At 35.5% G+C, this 27,359-nt stretch overlaps 1 long non-coding RNA gene across 1 annotated transcript in view; it reads right to left on the bottom strand.

Moving 5' to 3' along the window:
- Window positions 1-466: 466 nt before the first annotated feature.
- The window catches only part of LOC111770117 (uncharacterized), a 291,091-nt gene continuing 264,198 nt past the window's right edge, over window positions 467-27,359 (bottom strand). The window contains exon 5 of the long non-coding RNA XR_002803065.2: window positions 467-585. This is a non-coding gene — a long non-coding RNA (uncharacterized lncRNA). The remainder of the gene's footprint in view (window positions 586-27,359) is intronic.

Raw genomic sequence — 27,359 nt, forward strand, 5'->3', positions numbered from 1 at the left:
GATGCCAGGGATCCCATGGTGACTATCCATGTCTCAGTTTCAAGCACAATGTAGAAACAACAACCCAAGATAATATTCCAGGATGTTATTTTTTTCAATATAAGAAATTATGGAACATTCAAAGAAACTATTGAACACCCAGTCCTCTGCAAATGGCTGTGGGATACATAAGAGTAGCTAATATTTAGGTTAATACTTTCCTATTCAGTTTGAAATCAATCTCACTCTTCTTCCCATCTCCTAAACTGGCTTCCTCTCCTATTTTTAATATCTCAGTAATTGACATTATCACAAATCCAGTTGGCCCTATAAGTCATTTACATTCCTCCCTTCTCGATCCCCACAACCAGTCAACAAATCCCATCACTGGTACCTAATAACTACATCTCTCGTCCTTCCCCTTGTCTCCATTCCATTGCTTCCATTTCAGTCAAGATTATCAACACAGTTAACACAGTCTACTTACCACGATGACGAGTCCTTGCATATCTTTTCCCCTTTCACTGGACCTCAGTTATACAGAATTAAATGAATAATGATCCTCTTTGCATGGTACACGCTTATCATTTTTCCATACGAACAGTGCTGCAATGAAAATACCTATACTTATCTACCAGTGAATATACACAAGAATTTTTTTGGTGAGTGATATGTATCTAAAATTAGAGTTACTGGGTATGAATAGGTTAAATTACAAAGTAATCCCAGTTGTCTGAAATGGTTGTACTAGTTTACATCCCTACCAGCAATATATATGCAACCTTCTCGACCCACATTTGCTACAACACTTAAGATTGTCAAATTTTTCATCTTTATCAACTAAATGGATGAAAAAATACTTCTATCTTAATCATCACTTTTTCTGGGCCCTAATGAGGTGGAGCATCTCCTGTTATTAGCTCTAGCTATGCCTCATCCCTGCCCCTGATGGAACTACAAAATGCCCACATGCAAATACACATGCATACATACACTCCAACTCATACTCACACACCCTTCCCTTACATAGTTTTCACTCATCTGTGTCTCAGCCTAAACACCATCATCTCTTGAAAGGTGTTTTTTTCATGATTTCTTCTGTATCTGGCTTAGTAACACACCTTTGCACTCCTTACAACATTTTCTATTTCCTTTGTAATGGCACTGAACTATTCCACGTCAAACGGACATTTACTTGTTTGAATTTCCAAACAGGAGCCCATGAAATCAGTGACCATTTATCTCACATACTAGTGCACCTCAATGCATAATAGGATGAACACTAAAGTTTCTTAAATGTTTGTATTGCTAATCTTAATATAAATTTGTGCTGCTTCTAGTAAATTGAAAATATGAAAAAGTGCTTTCTACTTAGTGATACCAATTACTTTGGTTTTAATGTTCATTATGCTGTTTTAGCTTTCAGTATTTTTTAAATGTGTGTATGCGTATATGACAGAGAGAGAGAGATCCAAATAATATAGACTTACATATATAAGTACTTAATCCTGTTATATATATTCTTATCCAAAATTGTATACTTGAGACTTTAACATCATGATTACCGGAACATGAAACACTGTGAACCCCAAACACCCCAAGTGATTTCTGGTTGATTCAAAATGCATGTCCTGGAAAAGTTCCCAAATTATCCTATCTAATGATTTACTGTACACCTTGGCCATATTGATCCTCTCCTGATCCAGCTCCCTGGATTATTTATTCAATCATTCCACCAATACTTCCGAGCCCTTGAATATTCCAAGTATGTCTCCAGACTGAAGATAAGGTTGTGATCAGTACAGTCAAGGTTCATGTCGTCCAAGAACTTCCATGGAGGTGGGAGAAACCAATATTGTACAAACAAACAAATGAAAACACAGGATCATTTCAGAGACCGGTAAGAGTTAGGAAGAAATTTGATTAGAATATCCTGCTAGAATAACTGGGGCAATGACTGCTATTGCAGAAAGTGCAGTGAAAAAACAATGAAGTGACCTTTGAGCCTAGAACTTAATAGTGAGAAATTGGGCTGATGTTTATTTCTTCGAAAGTTGATGAAAGAAATCTTTTTGCCAGTTTTTTTAGTGCCCTTGATGAGATTGCCAATGTCATGCCAAGGATGCCACCTCCAAACACTTTCAAATGCTAGGGCACCCTACAGATTGCCACAGGGGTGCTATGTTCTGTGCATCAGAGAGGAGAGGGCCCTCTCCCTTGCCTCCCACCACATAAGCCCCCGAACACCCCAAGGCTTCACAAAAGATGCCCTTTACTTCAACGACTCTCCTTTGCTCATCGTCTTCTGCAGGCAATTTTCAAAAATTCAACAACAACAAAAACAAATTCTCTCCACAGGAAAAGTTTCTGTGTAATTCAGATGCTCTGGTTACAAACCTGAGAAATCCATATCCCCTCCCTCCAAAAATGGCCTTCAAGGTAAAAGCTCTGACATAGACATAGTGCATAGACTTTGAAATGAGAAAGCTCAGATACAAAGCCTTACTTCGGTTACTTCTATGGTATTTAAAATGAGACATGCAATCTAATGGTGTCCTATGGCTTGAATCACCTACTAATCTTCAATGAGATATGTTTGAGTCTAGGGAACTCAAACCTTAAAGAGTACTCAGCAGGTCAGCTGTATCAGAAGGGAGTGGATGCCCAGTAACCACCCTTATAGATTCTGTTGATAGAGAGTAGAATTCAGGAATCTCAAACAAGCAAATGAGATCATGGTACACATGCTCATGTTTGAGAACTGCTGTTCTCTGTGACAGCAAGAACAAGAGCGATAATCAAGCTGATGCAAGACAAGCATCCGTTTGAAGGCTCTGAGGATCTGTTCCATGCCTCTCTCACAGCTTCTGGGATCAGCTGGCAATCCTTGCCGTTTCTTGACTTGTTGACCATCACTCCAATCTCTGCCTCAATCTTCACCTGGCATTCTCCTGAAGTCTCTCTCTTTCCTCTTCTTATAGGGATGGTTATACCGGCTTAAGGAGCCACCCCATTCCAGTATTACCTCATTTTAACTAATTACATCTGCGACTACCCTCTTTCCAGTTTCGGTACTCGGGGTTGGGACTTCAACATATCTTTTTGGGGGAACACAATTCCACCCATAACAAAGAGAAACTGCATTTTCAGTCGAGGGCTTTCTCATAACGATTTGAATCAGAACCTCCTAGAGAGCAGGGTAATGATGCAGATCTCTAGCCTCACCCCAGGACCCCTGCATCAGGATTTTCAAGGCAGTTGACTCCACATTGAAGATTTTTAAGAAACGTACAAATTCGTTTTAAAATCACTAACGTAAACAGATATCCTAATGTTTCTATGGTAATGCTTTGTGTTATTCATAACATAGTAGAACACCTTTTTGACATTGGAACTTGGGGCAAAATAGAATACTAAATTTTAAGTTAGGCCAGTGGCATTAAGCATTGCTTGTATAGGCTTGCTGTGTTACAAAAGTAAATAAATCGTTTGAAATTGTATCTGAAAATGAAGTATCTTATAATAGAGTTCTGTTTCTAGTACATTTTTCACACATCTCTTTATTCCTGTTTTGTATTAATCTTTATTCTTTCTTACATGTTTATGTTTCTTTTCCTTTGTAGATAAAGAATTCTTTCACAAACACATTTCCAATTTAACATATTCATAGTGAGTACTTACTATATATTTGTTTTGTGCTGAAAGCTGAGGAAATGATGTTTCCTAAGACTCCATCTCTTGGAGAAATTCTTGCTTTATCAGTGGAGAGAGAGAGAGACTTAGAACCTTAAAACAAATAACTACTGTGAAATATGTAAATATGTACTTAAACCTTAATGTGCACAAGAATCAACTTGGGATCTTGTTAAAAAATAGACTCTGATTGAATCAATTTGGGGTGGAGCCTGAGATTCTTCACTTCTAACAAGCTCCCAGGTGAGGATGCTTCTAGTTTGTGATCTATGGTTTAAGCTGGAAATAAAATGGAGATACATACATAATGACAGTGGAACACACATGGGGAAAAATTATGACAGAGAAAAAAGATGTAGATTTTGGACTTCAGCTATCACTAGGAGTTAATTGCCCCAAAGGATAAAGAATTTTCTTAGCAATGGGAATGGAATAAGTAAGGGTTCAGAAATGAAGAATAATGACTAATATGTGTGGTTAAACCCATGTTTTTCAAAAATGCACTTGTTAAGGGGGCTGGCCCTGTGGCCTACTGGCTCAGTTCAGCACATGCCACTTCAGTGGCTGGGGTTTGGTTCCTGTGCACCGACCTACACCACACATGGGTGGCCATGCTGTGGTGAGACCCACATCCAAAATAGAGGAAGATGGGCACAAGATGTTAGCTTAGGGTGAATCTTCCTCAACAACAACAACAATTTTAAAATGCACTTGTTAAAAAGGCAGATTCTTAGAAAATGACCTAGAAATAATGATTTAGAATTTCTGAGACTAAGGGCATGAGAATCTCCCTCTTAATTAAATTCTCAACTCCTTATCTGTCTCTGCCTCCTCTAGTTTGACAGCCCTGGGCTTGAGTTGTAGCCCTGGGCTGCAGGCTGGACGCCTGTAGGAGGAAAGGAAATCATGTTCTGAGCATATCCTTGAACACAGCTTAGGGCTTAGTGGTGAAGAGCATTCCGTGCCTTGCACAGGAGTTTGGATTTTACTTTTCAAAAGTGGTATTCAGACTTTTTCAATGCTTTGTTCTTGTTGGAAAAAAAAATTGAAACCACCTTCCATATGTGTGTCATTGTATTTTTAATATATATGCAGGTATAGTCATATGCATATACTGTTTTATTCTAAATCACAACTCTCTAGCTGATAGAAGCCCTGGACATCAGCCTTATGGGTAGCCTAACAGTGACCCATTTTTTTGTCTCTGATTTTAAAAGATCTTGATACATTGCTTTTAAATGTCTTGAAATTTTTTTTTGTCAACACAAGCATTCTGTTCATCATGAGTGCTAATTGCCGTGAAGATGAAATTAAGGTAAGCCAAAGGCACCAGAAGCTGCTTTAGAAGCAACTCTTTGTGTTCTCTCTCTCTCTCTCTATCTCAACAGCTGAAATGGGAAAGAGACAGAGTGAAATTGAGCTTCCAGATTCAATAAGACTCCCCCATGCTTCCTATTTACCTCTTTATATTGGAGTAGGAAATGTTTATAGCCTATTGGGTTACACAGCAAAACTATTTATAGCTGGCGTTGGTTGTCAGTTTCATGATAATTTTAATGAAATGTTCTCCAGTCCCTCCAAAGATAAAGGCTGTTTAAAGTATAAGGTAATGCTCAACAATTGCAGGGCTACAACCAACAGGGGACAACTGATGCGGTTATAAGCAAGCTGAATTGTTGGAATGCGACTGTTCTCTTCCAGCAGACTCCGTCACTTCTTTTTATGCTCTGGATAAACTATCCTACGTTGTAGTGAATAAGTAATAATGGATCATATCCCAGCTGTGCACAGTTTTGTGGATAGTAAAATAGGGAGCAACCAGGGATTTCCAATCTCAAATAACATTATGTGTGACAAGTAAAACTTCAGTAATTTGCAGGGAATAATTCTATACAAGAAGAACAAAAACCGATGGCTATGTGGCTCAATTCTTTACAGATAATTGGATCTGTGCTTACGACTTGAGGCTTGGGAATTTAATAAAAAGGGAATTCATCCTAGTTACCTCACTTATGATATTAGGCAAGTTGTTTAACTTTCCCCAAACCTTGGTTATTCCCCTCTGTAAAATAGGAAATTGAATGAGATTTTTGTGTGGAAATCACAGAGAACATAGTGGTAGATAAAATTTGGTTGCAGCCTCTTCCACAAGCACTGGTTCCTTCTCTTCTCCCCATGTCCTCAGCTTTGGAAAGCTCCAGGACTCGGCTGTAGGGCTTTCCTCTCCCCTTTTTACAATCTCTCCCTAGAAAAGCTTTTCTTGCCGCCTGTTGTAAGAACTGCAGATATGCTGGTGGCTCCCGGGTTTTTATTTACAACCCAGACCTTTCTCTTCCTTGAACTCTGCCTTTGCTTATTGAATGATGGCAACTGCATACTCCACAACCCGCCTTAGATGTCTGAGGAGCATCTCCAACATCACACATTCAAAACCCAGATCTAATTTATTGGCTCCCCAAACCACTAACCTCCTGTTGCCCCGCTTTACCCTATATCAGCAAATAAAACGAATCCTATTGTCTTTAAGTCAAATTCAATCCCTCAGCAAATCCCATCATCTAAACTTTCAAAATACCCCTGAACCTCACTCATTTGAACTACGTTTACTGTTTTCATCATGGTTCAAACTACCATCATGTCTCACTTGAATTGTTACACTAGCCTTCTAATTGGGCTTCCTGCTTTGATCCTTGCCCAGATGCAGCCCACTCTCTGTTTAGCAGCAAGAGTAATTATTTTAAAGTGTAAGTGGCTTCCCGTATCTTTCAGAGCATAACCCAGGAACTTGCATTGGCTTCCATGGCCCTGCTGTGCCTCTGCCTTCATCCCCTTCTACTTGTCCTTCTTCACTTTGTTTCATCCGAACAGTCAAATTGAACAAGCTCCCATTGCCAGGCTTTTGGAATTGGTGGGCACTTTCATGAATTTGGGACATGGCTGCTATGGCTGGCATGGCTGGGGCATCTGGGATGGCTGAGGTCTCTCTCTATCCATTTGTATTCTCCTATCCTCAAAGAGGCTAGCTTGGTAGATAACTAGTAGTCAGATAGCTGGGTCATAAGGTATTTCTATTTTTAGTTTTTTGAGGAATCTCCATACTGTTTTCTGTAGTGACTGCACCAGTTTGCATTCCCACCAGCAGTGTATGAGGGCTCCCTTTTCTCCACATGCTCTCCAACACTTGTCATTTTGGATAAAGAAGATGTGGTATATATTTACAATGGAATACTACTCGGCTATAAAAAAGACAAAATCATCCCATTTGCAACAACATGGATGGACCTAGAGGGTATTAAGCTAAGTGAAATAAGCCAGACTTAGAAAAACAAACACCATATGATTTCAGTAATATGTGGAATATAAACGAACACATGGACAAAGAAAACAGTTCAGTGGTCACCAGGGGAAGGGGGGATGAGGGGTGGGCACAGGGGGTGAAGCAGAGCACTTGTGTGGTGACAGACAAGAAATAAAGTACAACTGAAATTTCACAATGATGTAAACTATTATGAATCTCAATTAAATAAAAAGAGGCTACCTTGGGAATTTTCAAAGGGTAACAGAACGTTTTCCCACAGCAAGAGGGGACAAGCTCTAAAATATATGCAAGCCTCTGGTTCTTTCATGTGTGTTAATGTATCATTGACCAAAGTAAGTTCCATGATCAAACCCAAGAATGATGTGGGAGGGGATTAAAAAAGGGCATGCATAAGTGGCACTGTAATTTAATGGTGGCATTATTGTACCAATTTCATTGGTTTCCTATTGCTGCTATAATAAGTTACCACAAACTTATGACTTAAAACACATAAATTGATAAAGGTCCCACATGAGTCTGACAGGGCTAAAATCAAGATATTTTAGAGGTCCGTGTTCCTTCTGGAGGAAAACTCTGTTTCCAGAGAAGAATGTGTCCCTGCCTTTTCTAGCTTCTAGAGGCTGCCTACATCCATTACCCTTCTTCCATCTTCCATCTTCAACGCACATCACACCCACCGCTACTTCTATCATCACATCTCATCTTCTGACTTTGATCCCTTCCTCTCGCTTATGAGATCCTTGTAATCACACTGGGCCCGACAGGACAATCCAGGATATTTGTCACATCTTAAAATCCTTAACTTGATCATATCTGCAAAGTCCCTGTGGCATGTAAAGTAACATACTTACTCCTTCCAGAGATTGGGACATGGATATTTTGGGGTCGATTATTCAGCATACTGTGTTTATCACATAATGTATTCTCAGGGCCTAAAAAAAACTCTGGTAGAGTTAGATATTTGTTGAATGAATGAACAAGTTGGAGTAAATTTAAAAACCTTTTTATGTTTATAAGATTCTCTAAAGAGACACTGTGTGTACAAGACAATTCTTCAAATATACTGATCATCTATGATGTATACAAGCATGTCATTGTTTAATGCATTGATACAAAAATAAGAAAGATAATATCTGTTTTAATACATTTATAATTGTGTTTGCAGGTGTATGTATGTGTGTACTGTGAGCACAGGATAAATGTAGTGGTTGATAATGCAACTGATATCGTAAAAGTTTTATATTTATTTTATCATAAAATGGTTTTATGAAACAATAATATTAAAAAATTCAAATATTATATAGTTCTAACTAATGTGCAATGTGTTTTTCTAAGTGTTTTACTTGTATTAATTCATTTAATCTTTGCAACAACCCAATAAGGTAGATACTATTAATATCTGTCATTTTCTGATTAATATACTGAAGAACAAATTGATTAAATGATTTTCCCACTATCTCGTAGCTACTAAGCAGAGGAATCATGAATGAAAGCCAGGCAGTTGGCTTCAGAATCGGCTACGTAAATCATTAAGCAACAGTGCTTTTCTGAAAACAAAGAGTTTTCTGGAAGATAAAGAAAGAAAAAAATTGCATCTGACTGGGATTATCAGAAAGACTTTTTTGGGTTGGTATCATTTATGTTCAGACATATTTTCCAGAGAAAGAAATATTCCAAGTAGAGAAAACAGCTTGAGATGATTCACAGAGGCAGAGAGAATCGGTGCCTCTATGGGGAATAGTGAATATTGTTTGAATGGAGCATCTGGAATATGTTTCCCTGTAGGAGAAATTAGGCTAAGAAGGTAGGTTGGGGATATGTTATGGGAGAACTTGACGAGGTGAGACATCTGCCTTAAATTTGGGAAGCCTAACTGGGGGAATATTCTGATTAAATTGGCTTTTCAGTTTGTTCTCACAATAGCATATAGGGGTACTTGTAGTATGTAGGGAAAAGTGAAGCATTTTGCGGAATTCCAGATAAATCACTGTTTATATGACTTAATGGGAATAAGTGGAAAAGGAAAGGAATAGATAAGATGAATGAAATTTTAAGAATTTAGCTTCTATATAACTTTTCAGCTTTATGAATTTTCCACCAAAAGTTAAGAAAAATCTAAAGACAGCTGATTTTTTAAGTTGGCATCATTTGGGGAAGTCATTATGTTATTTGTTCTATCGTTTGAAAATATTTAGCAGGCACTTACTGCGTACCATACACTATCCCGGTTATTGAAGTTTCACGAGCAAAAATACAAAGGCAAAAATACAAAGTGAAAAAGGGGAAACATATAAAGAAATAATTTCAGCGTTGTTAAAATATAATCATAATTATGGCCTTAATGTAAGGAGGAGAGATAAGAAAAAGAGCTAGTTTTTCACAGAAAAAAAATGAGTTGTTTAATGTTCAGAACCAAAACAATAAGAAGTTAAAGATATCAAGGAAAAAATGGGAACTATGGATCTATAAGAGGGGAAAGAAATCAGAGTCAAAAATAAAGACTGGGTTACTGTATAGTCAGGATAGGATAACCATTACAACAAACAACCTTGAAATTTTGGTGGCTTTAAATAATAATGATTTGTTTCTTTCTCATGGCTGACATTAATGTTGGAAGTTCAATATTGGAAGGTTGGGGGTGGCTAGGTTTAGGGTGTAATCTGTTCTGCACACTCAGTTAAGGATCTAGGGTGCTTTCATTTAGCACTTTTATCCTCTTCTAGGGCCATGGAATCATCCACTGGATGAACAACACACATGCAACTGCCAGGGAAGAAAAGCCTGTGAAAGTGTATTGAGTATTGTAGGACGTATATTACTTCCAACTCAGCTCCATGCATTAGACTCAGCTTCCTTCAGGGGAGGCAGGGAAATGCCATTCAGCTGTGTGCCTAGAAGAAAAAAATAACCTATCTGAAATAGTAGTATCTTTACTGCGGTGGAATTTGCATAGATTGAGAGTTGAAGACATAGAAAGAAGAACACCCACAGGACTGACTGCAGAGGAGACATACAATGTTACCTTCTTGGACGATCCTACCATTCACAGGGCAGTTCCACGAACCAACAACGTTATGTACTATTAAATCAAAGAAAGAGAGAATTTACTACTGGACAAAAGTATAGTCAGTAGACTAAATGGTGCAGAGACTTTACATAGATGAAAAATGCATGTGGACATTTGATTTGGTAGTAAGAAACACTTTGGTGAATTCCAGAAGATATTTTACAATAGAGTGATGGCAGCGCAGAACCAATTTCATTTTGTTCCTACACCACACAAATTGTTGATAATTTGTTTGGATGCTACACATAGCCTGAAGTTAGAGAATTCTCAATTAAAATTAAGATATTTGTTGATATGTTCAATTGCTTTATTTCTCTGCCTATTTATTGATACTCACATTTCTTGGAATCAGAATGAAATTGTGTTCTTTTCCTTACTCCCTCCCCACAAAAAAATCTTAATAACATTAACCACACTTTCCAAACAGGAATTGGAAACAAAAACTTTTACTTCACTCTTAGCAAAGCTTTGAAAATACTAGAATCAGTTGGAATGTTTCTGCCTCCTTTTCACCCTCTACCTTCTTAGCAGGGAAGCACCAAGGCAGGGCAGAGAAAAATGATGGAGTTGCTTTTGTATGTAACTGTCCAAGGTTTACTTATCTCTACCCAAGCCCATCTCCACCCTTATCCTTCCTAGTCTGGCTGTTTACTTCAATATAGTCTCCATTTTTTCTTGATGTAGTTCAAATTGGGTTTCTTTCCCTTGAATTGAGTGCTAACGCACTTGTAGACTTTTACATAAGAAATTTGGGGAATAAGTTCTTCTACAAAATTTATTTAAGGGTAAAGGAAGCTCAGGAAGAAGGAAAAATAGTAGGAATTAAAGGCTTAAAAGAAAACATGTGAACATGAAGAGATGTTTACCTGTGTCTGAGGAGTACGGGAGAATGGGAATCCTCAACGGATGCTCCATTCCCTTACATTTCAAATGAAAGATCATTGTTGTTTTGTTGCATTTTATTTAGGCCTTTCCTTCCTTTTGTACTGAAGTGTTTATCTTTTCAATATGATTATGATAACTCTCACACATCACTTCACAAATCTTGATAGATACCTAAGATAACAGCTTTGAGGAAGACTTTCTCATAATTCTCAGAAACTCACTGGGTGATTTCCAGGTACCATCTTGCACTAACTATGAACAAGTACTTATTTTATTAATTAATTTTGAAATCCCAGTGTTTCACAATGGAGATCTCATTTTTCTTTAAAACTAGTTAATTACTAGCAGGCTGTCTTTCATCAACACTCTAAAACACGGTAACAATACAATAATTTGCTTTTTAAATTAGCTAAGTTTTTTGTTGTTACTTTAATGAGACTATCCTATGCGTTCAAAGAAGGTCATATATATTGGAAACATACTTATATTGTTAGGGAATTAACTCAAATTTCTAGAAAGTAATTTGGGAATATTTCCTAAGAATCTGAAAAGTGTTAAGGTCTTTTGACCCAACAATTTCTCTTGTAGAATCTACATGAAAACATAATTCAAAATAGTGGAGCAGGCAGAAAAAAGACTAATGTATAAAAATGTGCATTGCAAAAATTTTTATGTTAAAAAATTTGAGATAACCTGTGTAATGAAACTGTTTTAAAATATGCCATATCCATAAAACAAAGATTATTTAACAATCAAGTGATATTTAGAAGTTTTTATAGCATGAAAAATATGTGCAAAATTTCTAGTGTAAAAAGTTATCAAAGTGCACATTCTAATATTGTTATGTTAAAATATACATTAATAAGGGCATTGAGGGAAACAGACCGAAAGGTATTTTCTGATTTTCTCCTTATAAAATAAATAGTTCTCATGCATATTAAAGTCAACATATAATTTAATCTATTGACCTTATATCTGCTAGATTTTTGCAATGGTTCAGAGAGTGATATTGGATAATACTGGAGACACTTGGGAAACAAATTTGAGGAAAAAAAATCCATCAGTTAATACAGTTATTCCCCAAGTTGATGATACAGAAACAAAATGAATTTTCTACCTTCAGCATGGTTGAATAAACAACACCATAGAACCTCAAGGATGGAATGAGCACTGGAGATGTCACTTATTTCATCCCTTGCTGTCTATAAACTGCCCCTAGAAAAATGAGAATGTATCCTATTTTTTATTATAATTCTCTAGAGAAAGCATTTCTAGAACTTCTCACTTTAACCAAGTTTATTCAATATTTCAAAGTTCTTTTAAGCTGATACTTCTTTCTCAAAAACCCAAGGCAAAAATATTAAATAACTTTCTTTGGAGAAATTTAAATTTATTCTTTTGGTGAGAAAGATCAGCCCTGAGCTAACATCTGTGACAATCTTCCTCTATTTTGTATGTGGGATGCTGCCACATCACGGCTTCGTGAGCGGTGTGTAGGTCCATGCCTCGGATCCCAATCCATGAACACCAGGCCACTGAAGTGGAGCACATGAACTATGCCACCGGGCGGACTGGAGATTTAAATTTTTTAATCATCAACTTGAATTCTTTACATTCTTATTGGTCACTAGTCATTTTCTAGTTTTCTGCTTTAGTTAAAATGGTTTTATATCCTTCAACTTTCCCCAATCAATGTATGTTGTTTTTCAGTCCATTAATTAGTATTGAACTCTTTTCTGAATAGTCTCCAGTTTCTCTGCATACCAGTTAATGTGTGTAGTAAAGAAGTGATTGAATCCTAATTCTTTACTTCATAAATTCTAGTATTCACTTTAATTTCTTAATATATTGCTCAAACTAAAATTTTGGTGTTAATTATAAACATGGCCAATATTTTGTCACTTAAAAGTTTATTGTTAAGGAAAATAGTAGCACTCAATGAGCATTATTATATATCTGCCATCAAATTTTCTTTATTATGATCTCAGAATAAGGTATAATTTCAAATTTTTCAATATCAGGCTTTTATCTTTTAGTTAGGTTGCTAAAATAGCATGCCAACTTCCTAAAGGAACACCTATATGTTGCATGATCCTTCCATAATCAAACTTACAAAAGCATCATTCTTTAAAATGAAAATATAATTTTACCATACTCTCCTCAAAAAGCTTATAATGACTATTGCTTATTAGGTTAATTTTTGTGTGTAGTAAGAACACAGTATAAGATCCACTCTATTAAATATTTATGTGCCCAGTTCATTATGAGCTATAGGCAAATGTATCGCAGATCTTTAGAACTGTTCACCTTGCACAACTGAAATTGTTTACGTGTTGAACAGCAATTCCCCATTTACCCCTCCCCAGCCCCTAGCAATCAGCTTTCTACTCTACATTTCTACGAGTTTGACTATTTTAGATACGTTACATTAGTGGAATCATATACATTTGTCTTTCTGTCACTGGCTTATTTTACTTAGCATAGCATCCTCCAGGTTCATCCATATCATATCGTCACATGTGACAGGATTTCCTTCTTTCTTAAGACTGAATAATATTTCATTTCTATGCCACATTTTCTTTATCCATTCATCCATCCATCCATGGACATTTAGGTTGTTTCCATATGTTGGCTATTGTGTATAATGCAGCAATGAATTTGGGAGTACAGCTATCCCTTTGAGATACTGAATTCAATTCTTGATAAATTCCCAGAAGTAAGATTCTGGATCATATGGTATTCCATTTTTAATTTTTTGGAAAAACTCCATACTGTTTTCCATAGTGGCTGCACCATTTTACATTCCCACCAACATTGTTCAAGTGTTCCATTTTTTCCACATTCTTGCCAACACTGTTTGATATCTTTTTGTCTTAATACTGGCCATCCTAAATAGATGTGAGGTGATATCTCATTGTGGTTTTGATCTGCAGTTTCCTGATGAGTAATGACATCGAGCATCTTTTTGAAATCTGTTGGCCATTTGCATGTCTTCTTTGCAGAGGTGTCTGTTCAAGGCCTTTTTCCATTTTTAAATCAGATGGATTTATCGCTATTGAGTTCTGGGAGTTCCTTACATATTTTGAAAATGTATCCCTTATCTGATATATGGTTTGCGAATATTTTCTCCCATTCTGTAGGTTGCCTTTTATCTCTGCTGTTTCCTTTCCTGTGTAAAGACTATTTAGTTTGGTATAGTGCCACTTGTCTATTTTTGCTCTTGTTGCTTGTGCTTTTGGTGCCATATCTAAGAAATTATTGCCAAAACAAATGTCATGAAGTTTTCCCTGGGTCTTACATTTAAATCTTTAATCCATTTTGAGTTATTTTTGCTTAGGTTGTAGACAGAAGTCCAATTTTATTCTTTTGCATGTGGATATCCAGTTTTCTCAACACCATCTGTCGAAGAGACTATCCTTTCTCCATTGTGTCTCTTTCCCATTGTGTAATCTTGACCTCTTTGTTGAAGAATAATTGACCATACATCTGTAGCTGTATTTCTGGGCTCCCAATTCTGTGTCATTGGTCCTTATGCCTGTTTTTATGCTAATACCATACTGTTTTAGTTATTGTAAGTTTGTAATATATTTTAAATAGGAGTGTGATGCCTCCCTCTTTGTTCTTCTTTCTCAAGATTGTTTTGGCTACATAGGATCTTTTGTAATTGCATATGAATTTTAGGATTGTTTTTTGCTATTTCCATAAAAAATTTCGTTGGAATTTTGATAAGGATTATCATGAATCTGAAGATTGCTGTGAGTTGAATGGATTTTCAAGAATAAAAATTCTTCCAGTCCATGCATATAGGATTTATTTCCATTTATTTGTGTCTTCTTTAATTTCTTTCAGCAGTGTTTAGTCGCCTTCAGTGTACAAGTCTTTCACGTCCTTGCTTAAGTTTATTCCAAATTCTTGTTGATGCTACTGTAAGTGAGATTATTTATTAATTTTTTTTGGATACTTTGTTGTCAGTGTATAGAAACACGACTGATTTTTGTGTATTGATTTGGTATCTTGTAACTTTAGTGAATTTGAAACCGCCAATAAAAAAAAAGCCTTGGACCACATGACTTCACTAGTGAATTCCATCAAGTATTTAAAGAAAAATAAACATCAATCTTCTCAACTCTTCTGAAAAACTGAGAAGAGAACATCTCTAAAGTCATTTTTATTGGCCAACATTACCCTGATACCAAAGCCAGACAAAGATATACAAGAATAGAAAAAAAAACAAACTAATATCTCTCATGAATACAAATGCAAAAATCCTCAACAAAACATAAGCAAACCAAATTCAACAATGTACTAGAAGAATCATACACCATGACCAAGTGGGATTTATTCCCTGGGATCCAAAGACAATTCAACATATGCAAATCTATTAATGTAATACACAACATTAACAGAATGAAGGATAAAAATCTTATTAGATTAATTTTAAAATGTTTTGCTTACCAGAGTTTCTTGTGCACAGGATATTTGGGAAATCTTTGATTTGGAGTAGGCAAATCCAGTTCGTAGAACAAAATATTTTCATAATTTATATTACTAGATTTTATCAACAAATAAATTCTAAACTACAGCGAATTTAGAGGAGGGGGAATTAAATTCTAGCCTCAAACCTGGAACAGGATGTGGGGTGGGTATTTGAGGAAGTGTTGGTGAGAGAGGTGTAGAAGTAAGAAAACATAACAGGTTTTAGTTACCTATTCGTGGACCAATGCTATGTGGAATATTTTACATTTCCCATCTTAGTTTTTTTTTTTCTTTTTCTCAGCATAGAGGTTTAATTGAAACACAGTAAACTGTATATTTTAAGTGTACAATTTGATGGTGTATATATACTTCCATGACACCATCGGCACAATAATGACAATGAACATAACCATCACACACAAAGTTTCATCATATCCCTCTGTAAGTTCTTACTCCCACCTCTCTCACTCCCAGCCTCCCAGGCAACAATTAACGTGTTTTCTGTTATTAGAAATTAGTTTGAATTTTATAGAATTTAATATAAATGGAATCATACATTATGGACTTCATTTGTTTAGCTTCTTGCACTCAACATCATTATTTTGAGATCTGTCCATGTTGTTATACGTATTGGTTGTTTGATTCTTTTTATTACTGAGTAGTACTGAGTTGTGTACAGAACCACAATTTGTTTATCCATTTAATTGTCAAAGGGCACTTGAATTGTTTTCTCTTTTGTGGTTATTGCCAACATCTTCTATGAACATTTTTGTACAAGTCTTTGTAATGGACATGTGATTTTTCTCTTTGTTAAATATCTAGAAGTAGAATAACCAGATAGTATATGTTTACATTTTACCAAAGTGTCAGCCTGTTTTCCAAAATAGGTACCATTTTACATTACCATTAACAACGTATCAGAGTTCCGGTTGCTCTAAATCCACAGCAACAGAAGTCTTTTTTGTTTAAGCCATTCTAGTGGGTATATAGTGGTATTTTATTATGGTTTGAGTGGACATTTCCCTACTGGCTAAACAAGATTGAGCATTTTGTGAGCTTATTTGCCATCCACATATCTTATTCACTAAAATATCTATAAAAACTTTTCTGCCAATTATCAATTAGGTTATCATCTGGTTATTGAGTTGGAATAAATTTTTATATATTTAAGATAACACACATATAATTCGTATATGCTGGTAAGGATGTAGAGAAGCTGGATGACTTATAAATTATAGGAGGGAATATAAAATGTTATAGCCAATGTAGAAAATAGCTTAATCTCAACATATAAGTACCATATGACTTAGAAATTGCATTCCTGGGCATTTATCTCAGAAAAAGGAAGACTTATGGTCACACAAACAAAAATGTGTACGTGAGTGTTTATAGAAGATTTATTCATAATAGACAAAAACTGGAAACAAACTGGATGTTTCTTTAAGGGATAAATAGTTAAACAAACTGTAGTATATTCATATAACAATGTTAGCAATTAAAGGGAATGAACTATTGATACATACAACATCTTGGATGAATCTCATTTTCACTAAGTGAAAAAAAAGCCATCCTCAAAATGTTAATCTGTGATTCCAATTATGTTACATCTTTGAAATGACAAAATTTTAGAAATGGAGAGCAAATTAATGTTGATAGAGGGTAGAACAGGGAGTGGGGGAGATGAGGGGCTGCATGGGAGAGAGGTGGGTACGTTTATGAAAGGGCAGCACCAGGGAGCTAAGTGGTGATGGGCTGTGGGGGAGGATACATGAAGCTACATATTTTGTAAAATTATATAGAACACACACTCATGAGCACAAGTAAAACTGGTGAAGCCTGAACAATAATGGCGGATTTTATCATGTAAATATCTAAGTTGTGATATTGTACTATAGATTTTCAAGATATTACCATTAGGGGAAACTGACTTAAGAATATCCATGGTATTTCTACATTATTTCTTACAACTGCTTCAGAAACTACAATTATCATAATAAGAACTTGAATCAAAAATGAGTATTTTATAGCTAAGTGCAGCACACAGCTCTAACATGAAGGTGTTATTAATACATCCAGTAATTAACAAAGTGCTCCCAGGTTTTATATTTGGTATAATCGTCTCTGGATGATCAGTAAAAATGGGCAAAGCCACAAAAGACTGCAGCATTGCCATTGTAATATTCTTATCCACATGTCAAGATGGAGGGATTTAAAAGCCTTTGAACTCCTGGAAAACAACATACTTGACAAAGATTAATATTCTCAGCTGAAATATATGGATTTTGATATAACTTGGGCCCTGTATATTGGAAGACTGAGGGAAATGATTGATTTTTTGTAAATGTTTATTCATTACAACTGCAGTTTTTGACATTGTAAATACTTTCTCGTTAAGCAAACTAGTTGAGATTATGTAACAGTAAAAACTGCTATATATTTAGCCTACTTAAGCCTAGGTGAGAAGAAACTTGTTACTTACTTGTACATCTACACACAAAAAAATTGAATCTGGACACAGATCTTACATCCTCCACCAAAATTAATTCAAAATGGATCACACATGTTATTGAAAACTACAAAACCATAAAACTCCTAGAAAGTAACATAAAAGAAAATTTAGATGAATTTGGATATGGTGATGACTTTTTGGGTACAACACCAAAAGCACAATTCACAAAAGAAATAATTGATAACCTGGACTTCATTAAAATTAAAACCTTCTGCCCTACATCATACAGTGAAAAGGGAATGAGAAGACAAGGCATAGACTGGAGAAAATTCTTGCAAAAGCTGCATCTGATAAAGACCTCATTCAAAATACATAAACAACTCTTAAAACTCAAAAATAAGAAAATAACCAAATTAAAAAATGAGCTAAAGACCTTAACAGTCACCTCGCTCAAGAAGATTTGTTCATTATTGCCAAAACTTGGAAGCAACGAAGATGTCCTCCAGTAGATGAATGGATACTACTACGGTACCTCCAGACAATTGAATGTCATTCAATACTAAAACGAAATGAGCTATCCAGCCACAAAAAGACACAGAGGAACTTTAAACGCATATTACTAAATGAAAAAAGGCTCTCTGAAAAGGCTACAAACTGTGTGATTCCAACTATATAACATTCTGAAAAAGGCAAAAGTATGGAAATAGTAAAAAGATCAATGGTTTTGGGGGTTCAGGGGTGAAGGGATAAGTAGAGAGAGCACAGAGGATTTTTAGGGCAATGAAAATACTCAAAACAGTACCATAATGATGGATGCATGTCATAATACATTTCTCCAAACCCACAAAATGTATACCACCAAGAGAGAACCCTCATGTAAACTATGGACTTTGGGTTGTTACTATGTGCCAGTGTAGCAGGGTTATCAGTTGTAACAACTGTTCTACTCTGGTGGGGGATGTTGATAATTGGGGAGGTTATACATGTAGGCGTCAGGGTTTTGTGGGAAATCTCTTTCTCCTCAATTTTGCTGTGGACTTTAAACTGCTCTGAAAAAACAAAGTCAATAAAAATGTTTTAAAATAGAATATACCATCTGGCTTGGAAATATCAGTTTCCTTCATAAAGGGGATAAGCTGTTCTTTTTTTAGTTTAACCCAGCTGAAACCGAGAATGTCTGTAGTTTCCTTGTGAATTACTACTTCCGAGAAGGAACTGGTAACTTATGTGCCTATTCCTTTGGTTCCATTTCCACTGCTACTTCAGTCATAAAGAATTTATTACACTTTGCAACTAAATTATTCTAGCTGCCTGCCTCGTATTCCTTCAAACAGTTCTGAACATTACTTATTTTATAACACCTCTTTAATTTCATCACTTCCACTTTTAAAACCTCTTGCCTACAGAATGAAGGCTTTCGGTTCTCTGTTGTGTCATTCTTAACTGCCCTAACTCCCCTCTTTATAGATCCATCTTTAGCAAAACCGTCAATAGCATCATTGTGCTTTTGACCTTTACACATTTATACCTCAAAACATTTGCCCTTGTCAATCCCTATTTTGCTTATATCGCCATCTTATCCAAAGCTCCACCTTGAAATTCTGTACATTTTTTAAAGGCTGGATCATATTTAAAGACTGGTACCTTCTCTGTGAAGCCTCTTATGATCACTGTAGGTGAAAATGACTTCATTCCTTTCTTTGATCTCTGAACACTTATTACTGTTGCAACAGACCACAGACAGAACATCAATTATACACTTCTTTTTTTATAGTTACTTGATGGTATATCTTTTCACCCTGTGTGGTAAATTCCTCTGGATAGAGACTGTTTTAAGTTCCTTAAAAATTCCTGACAGACAGAAACTAGGAATATCACATCTACAATGATGTCTTAAATATAATGACTATATACTTATTTGTTCAACGAATATCTCTAAAATTATGATTCATTAAATATTACTGCCTGGCAACAATTTAATTCATATTTATAGAGGGTTTATTTTGACCCAGGACCTGAACAAGGCATGGAAACTGCAGAAGTGACATTAACAGGCCACATGCTTGCAAGGAGTTTATTCTGACAAGAGGTTCAAACTTAAATTAACAACATCAATAAAATAAGTTGTTGATTTGTATCGGTAAATAGTGTGTTCACAGACAAAAGAGTTCTTAACCAGTCTTGGTATCATAGATATTTATGCTTGATCTGAGTCAAAAGTTGAAGGTAATCTGGAAAATATGGTATATAAAACATTCCAAGAAGGAGGTGAGTAAAGAAACATGAGATTGTGTGGTTACCAATGAAATACAATGTTGGTGTGCAGAAAGGGCTGGAAATGAGACACAGGGAGAATAAGTAGTAGTTTCCAAATCACAGAATCTGGTCTAAAATTATGAGTTTGAAAGGCAAAGAACTGGATCCCTCTTCCCGACTCTGACATTAGTGCACAAGTAGGTCCTTGTGTCAAACATTAGTGGTCATGAATCTTTCTTTAATTCTTGTTTTTTTCCTCCCCTTATTACCAACCACATTTCGCCTTGACTGAGAGAAATATAATCATATTACTTTGATATTATCAAAGCCTCAAATCAATAACTTGGTTAAGTACTCAAACCTAGTCATAGCATTATTATGTAAACTTAATATTTATTGACCAATAAAGTAAGCCATCAAAATGAAAGAGTCCTAGATCTTGGGGTTTCAAGAAGAATTGAGAGTACTTATGACAGAATAAGGTGTTGCTTGACCAAGAACACTCTTATTTGGGGCAAAGCAAATATTTTAAGTGAAGGACCATGTTTCTTGGAGTAGGACTCTCCTCTCCCTTATAATCCTATAGAATTTTCCCATTTAAAACTGTATATAGAAAAGAAGAGGTATCAGAACAATTGTAAGGAATTTTCTAAAAATGAATCATGGAAATTGGTATGGTGAAGGAGCTAAAGTCCACAGGTTTAAGCAGACGTGATGTTTTTTTCAGCTTTATTGAGGTTTAATTGACAAATGAAATTTTAAGCTATTTAAGGTATACAACATGATGATTTGATGTACATATACCTTGTCAAAGGATTCCTCTCATTTAATTAACACATCCACCACCTCACATATTTAATTTGGGGGGGTGAGAAAATTTAAGTTCTCTTAGCAAATTTCAATTATACAGTACAGTGTTATCAACTATAGTCATTAGGTTATACATTAGATCCTAAGACATTATTCATCTTATAACTGAAAGTTTGTACCCTTTTACCAACCTCTCCCTATTTCCCCAACCCCTAGCCCCTGGAAACCACTTTTTCTCCTCTCTGTTTCCATGAGTTCAGCTTTTTTTTTTTTTTCAGATTCCGTATATAAGTGATACCATGCAGTATTTGTCTTTCTCTGTCTGGCTTATTTCATTTAGAATAATGTCGTCAGGTTCATCCATGTTGTTGTAAATGGCAGGATTTGCTTCTTTCTCAAAGCCGAATAATATTCCACTGTATGTGTGTTGTCACGTTTGTATGTATGTATGTACGCATGCACATTTTCTTTTTCCATTCATCTGTTGGCGAACATGTAGATTATCTCCATATCTTTGCTGTTGTGAATAATGCTTAAACAAACATAGGAGGACATATATCTTTTTAAGATAATGGTTTTATTTTCTTTGGATATAGCCGGAGAAGGGACTGCTGGATCATATGGCAGTTCTATTTTTGCTTCTTAAGAAACCTCTACATTGTTTTCCATAGTGTCTCTACTAGCTTACATTCCCACCAACAGTATACAGGGGCCCCTTTTCTCCACATGCTCGCCAGCTAGGAGTTTTATGGTTTCAGGTCTTCCATTCAAGTCTTTAATCCATTTTGAGTTGATTTTGTGTATAGTGTAGGATAGGGGTCTAGTTGCATTTGTCTGCATGTGGCTATCAAGTTTTCCCAACACCATTTATTGAAGACACTGTTCTTTCCCCATCGTATATTTTTGGAAACTTTGTTAAAAATTTATTAACCATATATGTATGGATTTATTTCTAGGCTCTTCATTCTGTTGCCTTGATATACGTGCCTGCTTTTATGCCAATATCATACTGTTTTCATTACTATAGCCTTGTAATATGGTTTGGTGATGCCTCCAGCCTTGTTCTTCTTTCTCAAGATTGCTTTGGCTATTTGGGGTTTTTTCTGTGATTCTATACAAATGCTAGGATTTCTTTTTCTGTTTCTTGAAAAATGCCTTTAGAAATTTGATAGCATCTGGGAAAGTATGTATTAAGGCCCTTCCAGGGAGAAACTAGGTGATGGGTATTTTTGCCTGCTCCCTCTGCACTGATGCTGGGTGTATAGCCATAGGGGGAGTACTCCTGTGCCTTAAAATTTTCTTCTTTGTTTACTACAGTCCTGTGGGACTCATGAATGTATGCCCCATTCGCTATTAGAGTCAGTCATCAAGGGACCCACCCTCCAGGGGCAGTCACAAAAGTTGGGTTGCTAGCCATGTGACAAGCTCCTTCCAGGGAGACACTGGTGACTTGGTTTTATTGTTCAGGTAGGACAGAGGGCGAATGAGGGAGAAGTGTCCACCAACTTTCTCCATCTCTGAGGAGGCTAGGCCAGCCCCTCGTTGTGTGCTAAAACTAGAAACTGGACCCTCTGGAAGTTAGGCCCTTTTCAGGAAAAGACTGGGAGATAGGTATTTTGGCCTGCTACCTCTGTGCTGACCCCCAGGGCAACAGCCCTGCTGAATGTGCAAGCACCATTTGGAACTGTTCCTTTGTTTGCTGTAGTTGTGGGTGTCATAGAGGCAAACCCTGTTGGCTTTCAGAGCTAGGTGTTTGGGGGGCTCATCACTTGGGTGGGAGTCTTAAAAGCTGGCTCACTAGATATGCAGCTGAATCCCTTCACTCCTCAGAGAGAAGCTGGGAGTTGGAGGTTCCTTCCCTATTGTATGGCACTGGTGTGGGGGTGCGGTGTATGGCGAGAGCACATCAGCCTTTCCAACCCGTTTCAATGTGGGTATTTTCTCAGTCACCCAATATGTAAGAGTTGCTCGTCTAGTTTCTGTATTTCTCTCAGAGGGCATTTCTCCATGTGCATCTGTCCTTTTGGTGCCTTCATGGGAGGAGGGAAGTTCAGAAGCCTCCTATGCTGCCATTTTGGCTGAGTCTCCCATCTCTACTCATTCTTCAACCTAAACAGACACGACGCAAAATTTCAGTTCTGTCATGTAATCTAAGGACATCATTTCACCTAATGCTCAGTTTCATCATTTGAAATCATAGGAAAAACAGTACCCCTCTTACACAGCGTTTTCTGAAGATTAAATGAGACAATGGGAAGGATAGAGCAGTTTCTGGCGCTTTGTACATGTTTTATAACAAATGTTGATTATGATGATTATCATCACTTCAATGAACTCTTTCTTTCCAAATATGTGTTTTTCTGAGTTATATCTCAGAATATTCTCCTTGGAATATTAATAGAAAATATTATTTTCCCCTTAAATTTTTTGATACTTTCTCATTGTTTTTATATATCCTTTATTTGTTTTAAAATTCTCTATATTTTTTATTACAAAGTTCATGAAATTTATCATCAACTTAATTTACTTATTTCCAGAGCTATTATAAATATTTGCTCTTAAACTCTTATTCTAACAAAACTACAGTTATATTTATAATGAACATAAGAAAAAAGAAGCTGGTCATACTGTATATTAAATTCATTTCTTACTTTAATTGACTTGAGATGACTAAATGTGATCCTTCAAATGCCTAATCTCCTTAAAACATGAAAAATGTAATTTAAAATTAGTTAAAAATACTATTAGAGTATCTTAGTTTTAGAAAATATGGAGATTAAGCAAACCAGCAAAAACCAGGTGTTTTTGTTGTATAAAAAGAACATAATTCCTTTGAATTTTCATTTTCATCTGCATAACCCCTGTGGTCACTTACTGGCTGCTGCTTTCCAGTCTGTGAAATGCTAACAAGAGGAACAAAGGAAGTTTATCGCGGTCACTACATACGTGAGAATAATCAGACATGACTGACTAATAGCTTTGAGCACATGGTCCTAGGTCTCAGCCTATAATATAAAATGTTCCCCTCGTATTTCATATTTTTTAACTGATGAAAGGACTTGCTCAAATTTCTTCCTCTTTTGGTAATGTTAATACCATACTAATCATATTTTTGCATGTCTTGCTGTTCTAAATGACTTTCTGGGACCTTGGATGTATCAATGCTTTAATTATATTGTGTGAGTTTATTACTAGCATCTTTGTTTTGTTGTTAATTAGATGAGAAAAGAGAGAATTAAAACAATAAAAATAACTGAAGAATTTGGGATAAACAACTTATTTTACTCACTCAAATATATCCTCTATGATAAATATACTACACTATCTGTCCAGAGAACTGGGTGACTTTGCCATAATTTAGTGAAAATTCCCTATATTTTTCTATGTCAATAAATATTTATTCAGAAAATGAATTTCCAGCAGTCAAAAACAGTACATTGCAGCCAATCAACCGATCACAGTGGAAACTCAGATGCAGAAAAACATTACGTGCCAAGTGCCACCACAACTGATGAATAATCATGACAAATAAAAGGCTAGTGAGAATTGAACATTGCATGCCTCCAACTCTAAAATCACAATCATACGCTAAGGAATTAATCAGAATGCACTTCTTATTTTATAATGGAAACTTACACAAGGTAAATTTAAACTTCCACTATATCTCTTTCCTACAGAGCCCAAGAAGTGTCAATAAGTGACTACAGAATGATGGACAATGAAATAACATAAAAAAGTAGGAAAGGGTAAATGAATCTCTTGTAGATTCTGAGATCTAAGTAGGCATATAATCTACATGAATTGAATATATAATCCTACAATTTACATCCATATTTCATATAATAACATCAATAAGATTATATAATAGAGAGGAAGGAAGGTAGGAAAAGAAAAAAGGAGATTGGAATAATTTTATATTTAAATAAACTCTCTATAAAAAATCAGATTGAACACTCAATAAAAACTGTTCATTTTATAAATAATACTTTTAGTTCTCTCACTAAGGTGTCCCAATAAATAGTGTTCCCCATTGTTACTATCTTTTATTCATCTACAATGCCCCAATGCTAACCTTATTCTTCACTAAAAGAAGATAAGGTTTTTAGGAGTTATCTGTGTTTCGAGTCAGTGAAAATAAAGATAGGACGAGAAAACTGAGTTGTTTACAGACCATAAGATCACTTTCAGGGATGCAAAGGTGTTGGCTTGAAGACGATTCCCTAAACAATGTGTGATCACCTAAGAATTCAATAAGAAAACAATATTCTTTGAAACACAATAAATATGTGATGATACTAAAAAATATGTTAAAGAATGAGTACATAAAATTAATTTCAGCTGTTTACAGAAATTGCTAAACATGAATATTTCCAATTTAGGTGCTTATCTCATTTTGGTCAACACTTAAATCTAATCATACTTATTTGACTGTAAAGTGACTAGTTCTACTTCTGGATGGGCTATCAAAAATCTAAGCAGGTGAAATCATGCAACAAAAATGGTGAGGACAGTGTAAAGATTTATATTAAATTTGTTAAACCCATGGAAATATGTTTCTCCAACTATTGGTTCCACATTGGAAAAGTGACAATTTTAAGGTATAAAATTTACTGATTGAATCCTTATTCTGTTATTTTTTCACCTGTATAATTCAGGAACTAACTGGGTAAATGTTGTTTTGAGTAAATGAATTTTATTCAACATCCCCTTACACACTCTCCAAACACACACACGCTCGCTCTCTTTCTCTCTCTCTCTCTCATACACACACGCATATACATTTAAGCAACAGATTATAGAAGCAAAATTTATGGTCTGTTTAGCAGATGTGGGGTTACCCAGGCTGAAAGAAAAATCATCATTTGGTAAGCTGCATTATGTAAGAAATAGCGAACAAAATCAAGTCTGTGTAAATCTTCCCAGAAGCTACATCTAGATCCCAAAGACAGAATCCTAGGCCATTAACTCCAGCATAAAATCAAATCGGCCATAGCAGACATGAGATGGTCATTATGTTTCACTTCATTAAGAGAATTTATTTGTAACCCTTGGATGAAGAAATGAGTATATTATTGAAAATTTTACGTAGCTGACAGTAATATAAGTACAGTAATGGATTTTGGAGTCATTGCATTGTGTGTTTATACTTTGTTCACAGTTGACTCAAATGGTTAAATTAACCTGAGTTAGGAAATTTACAAATATGGCTTATTACACTTACAAACATTGCCTAGTGCATAGGCAAACTTTGCTCATAAGATTTATATATTCACCTTATTAGATGTTTGAAGATGATTAAAATAATCAGATAAATTTTCGCTTGTAGCTTAAAGTCTAAGTGATTTTGTGCAGTGAAGTATGTAAACAGAGGTAAATGTTTAAATAGATTTTAATCTTTCAAGTGAATAAGTTAGTCAAACAAAAACTGAAACCGAGTAAAATGACTAATCTCATTTTATAGGTAATCATTAGATTAAAATAAACAAAGACTCAAGAAAAATTGAATTGAAATTTAAGTATAATAATTGAAATATTAATTTTAAAAAAGTAACAGAAACTATTTCTTACTGTGTAAAATTGTCCCCCTCAGACATTAAAAAAAAAAAAAAAAAAGACCAGGTAGACTTAAATTACATATCTTACCATTTGCTATAATATATGTTCTTGAATTATAAGCATATATTTTATTTCATTTTGATGTGAGTAGCAAAGATGTTCAATAATTTTTTTCAAAAAAGTCTCAGATTTCTAATTGTCAACTTTTTCAACCAAGATCTTCATATTCATATTCTATGACTAAGAACATCCTTAGGTAGCCTCTCTCTGAACCAAGGTAAGTGGGAAATGAATCAGGAAAGACAGATCAATTGCTAAATTAAATACAACTTGTTTTATTAATGCAGCTATGCTTAGATTAAAAAAATACATTTTAGGATCTGTTGTTTAGCGAGTTGAATATTTTGTAGCTATTTCAGGAAGGAAATAATACAACCAAATATTTTACAGCTTTTTCAGGAAGGAATAATAAGTATATTATCTCGTTTTATATACTTTAGATATCTTACACATCACAACTGGTACGTTTCACTGAGTTCCAGATTCATCAAAACATTACTACATCATCCTGAGAGAAACACAATTTCTTCCCCCACCCCCCACTCCCTTTATCCCTTTCTCTCTCTTTCCTTCCCTCCCTCTCTCTTTGCCTTTCTTCCTTCCTTCACTTCCATCTTTGTTTCTTTGCTCCCATCATCTATTTCTCCATCTTTCCTTTTCTCTTTCTTTCCTCTACATGGTCCTTTCTCCTCATTCCTACTTTCTCTCACTACCTTTTCTCATTTCTTTCCAAAAATACATACTTTTGTTGATGTGCAAAGAGTTGCATAGCCAGATAAAAGAGGTGGAATAAATTTTTTATTCAACTC

Source organism: Equus caballus, chromosome 23 (assembly GCF_041296265.1).
Source record: "Equus caballus isolate H_3958 breed thoroughbred chromosome 23, TB-T2T, whole genome shotgun sequence".
NCBI classification, from domain to species: domain Eukaryota; kingdom Metazoa; phylum Chordata; class Mammalia; order Perissodactyla; family Equidae; genus Equus; species Equus caballus.